General features: G+C 32.7%; 1 protein-coding gene across 1 annotated transcript in view; it reads left to right on the forward strand.

The window, feature by feature from the left end:
• GRIA2 (glutamate ionotropic receptor AMPA type subunit 2) overlaps nt 1–1,314 on the forward strand; it is an 89,008-nt gene extending 87,694 nt beyond the window's left edge. Inside the window, exon 17 of the mRNA XM_066548214.1 lies at nt 1–1,314. This exon is cut by the window's left edge and continues 1,544 nt beyond it. The gene's annotated coding sequence lies outside the window, so the exon portion shown is untranslated.
• Nucleotides 1,315–3,025: the final 1,711 nt, after the last annotated feature.

A 3,025-nucleotide genomic window follows, 5' to 3' on the forward strand; every position in this document is an offset into this window, starting at 1 on the left:
TGCTAGCTGAAGTTACCATACTTTTTAATTGTGTGTATTTAAAAAACAATAACTACTTAAAAAGCAAAAAGGAATCCTAGGAGGAGTGCAATAATATTAATTTAAATGCTAATGCAAATCAAAGTAACATCGTGTTTCTCTAGCTTTCCCTGTAGAAACAATTCTGTACATTTGGTTGACAAGCTTACATTTTTCTGCATTGTGGATACATTGCCTCATGCAGTATCGGTAAATCTCTTTTATTTTGGAATTAAATAAAAATTTAAATATGACTTGCAGTTTTAGTTGGAATCAATTTCTTAGACTCAAGTATAATGTTTGCTGAGCATTGGAGAAGGCAGAGCATTTATCAGAAACTTGAAGTCCCTTCTCGTGGTACAAACTCTGAGCCTGTTTCTGCAAGCATGTGAACACAGTGTATACTCTCAGTGTGGCCAGCAAAAGAGGTGTATACAGTGTTTTCAATGTCTGTCTTACCAATACTTCCCCCCAGCTGAACTAAATCATTTCTTGGCACGTCTGTAATTCATAGGTGTTCTGTGCATTACTCCTCATCAGGAATGTTGGGGAATGCATTCGGATTTTTAATGTTCAATGCTAGAATGACCAAACTAAAATAATATTCATATGGTAATTTTTTTTTTTAATGTAGAAATGCATTACTGTATACAGTGGAAAGCTATTTATTGTACCTCTGGGCTCATTCCTCTAAAAAACATAGCATAAAAAAAATCTTTGTCAAGCCTGATGTATATAACTGAAATAATGTAAAGTTATATTTTCATGTTTTTATACTTAACAACATGATGGGAATACATAATGTATGAGTATTTCAATTCAGATAATATTGATTGGATAATACACATCTCAGTTAAAAAAACAGTAATAGTAGTTTAATATCCATGTTAAGAGTACATCAGTATATTGCTATATAAAGTATGTCTGTGTGCATTTAAGTGAAAAGTAGTCAAGAGTGATGAAAGCTGTCCAAGGGTTTTTTATTCCTTTTTTTATGAAAACTGTTATGGAGCAACCAAAATGTTTATGAACTCAAACTTGTGTAAATTTCCAAATGTCCTTTTACTGTAGCTTTTTGTTTACAGTACAGTATCTTATTTTCTGCTTTGTTAAATGAGTAACGGTACAGAGCTGGACATACACTTTCTAAGACATTAACGTTCTCGTTTTTTCATGTATACTTATATGACAGAAAATGCTTCTGATTTTATTTTTCAATCTAACACATGGCTTTTCTGGAGTGTTGTATAAACTTCAATCATACATAAAAAAATCTTCTTAAAAAAGGTAAAAGACCTTTAATGTCTGCTTAGTATTATTGAAATCTGGTTTCTTATTTATTATCAATGTATTTTTCTAAGATTTTACATAGGTCAAACCTGTTTGTCCCCACAGACATGAAATTTCCTTGAAGAGTTTAGGAAGTTTCTTCTTTTCTTGAATGAAGTGTCAATGAAGAGTATAAATCTTCTCCCAGATCATCTTGTCACTCAAGGATAGATTTACTGCAGTGTTCCTTATTGTTAAATGAAGTAATGAAATTTTTTTCCCAACAATAAAATTGTATCTTTGGACTGTAACCTTCCTGATCATAGTTACAATGGCAGTGTGATAGGCTCATAAAGATAGGGGGTTAAGTATTGATTCAGTAACACTACCTAAAAAATTTTGAGTTTAAACCAGTACATTTTTAATTGAACTGATTGTTGATGTGTCCAAAGCAGAGAAAGAACCTGAAAAATGGCAAGTACTTCAGGTGTCACTGGAAGAGATGTTGTACAGCACAGAGTTTATTGTAATGGCAAACAGAGTGAAGAGATTGACCATGTGAAAGGTTCAGCATTTTCATGTAACCATGTATTTCACCTGTTAACAGAGAGTGTTTCTGCAGAGTCAGCCTCCTCTTTGGCTGATTGATGTAGACAATATCTTTACATGAAACCTTGCACAAATAATTGTCTTTTAAAATTCAAATAGATAGTTTCAGCTATCCTTTGGTGCAGAGTTACAAGAATACAGCAGTCACCAGCAAAATAGAATCAGCAGCATCTGTTGTGCATGATATTCCTGGAGGCTGCTCAGATCTGTTTTCAAAGCTTATTATTTATTATATATTTTCATTTAAGCTGTCCAGGGATCACAAAAATTTGCTGTGAGAGATCCATCAGGTCTAAAGTATCTTAGAAATGTATATTAAGCACTTAGAATGAAATTAAGCAAGTGACTTAGCTGTGGACTTAATTTGGAATATTTTGCCTTACATCAATTTCTGTTGGTGGTAGAGAATACTATACACCTGTGTGAGACACACAGAGAATTGAATATAAAATATTTTTTTTTGTAAACAAGTGACAAAAAATGGAACAAAGTAAGATAAAATATAAAAAATCTGAGACTTATAGCTCTAACTGCCCTGCAGCTTTCATGTGTCATGAGGCCAGTCCCCAATCTTGTTAAGGCACAGTACATGATGTGCTTTCTTTCTTTCTTTCTCTTTCCTTCTTTCTTTCTTTCTTTCTTTCTTTCTTTCTTTCTTTCTTTCTTTCTTTCTTTCTTTCTTTCTTTCTTTCTTTCTTTCTTTCTTTCTTTCTTTCTTTCTTTCTTTCTTTCTTTCTTTCTTTCTTTCTTTCTTTCTTTCTTTCTTTCTTTCTTCTCTTTCTTTCGTCTCTTTCTTTCGTCTCTTTCTTCTCTTTCTCTTTTTTTTTTCTCTCTCTCTCTCTCTCTCTCTTTCCTCTTGCCCCACTACATGCAGTCAGTCTAATGCATACTTTTTTAGCTTGGTAGGCTGATAGGAAATCTAATTACTGTATATAATTGATTTGGTAGTCATTAAAATGTTTATTATAGGTCATGTCATAAGTCTGTATTACAGCAGCAGTGATGCTAAAGATAGGAAAGGTTATCTAAGCTAAATCCTTTATCCAAGTGGCATCCACTGAACTTGTTCTTTTGTCAGTCTCCTTTATACATCTCTTACTGCTAATGAAAATTTAGCTACCTCTGTAAA

Source organism: Molothrus aeneus, chromosome 4, assembly GCF_037042795.1.
Source record: "Molothrus aeneus isolate 106 chromosome 4, BPBGC_Maene_1.0, whole genome shotgun sequence".
In the NCBI taxonomy this organism is placed as follows: domain Eukaryota; kingdom Metazoa; phylum Chordata; class Aves; order Passeriformes; family Icteridae; genus Molothrus; species Molothrus aeneus.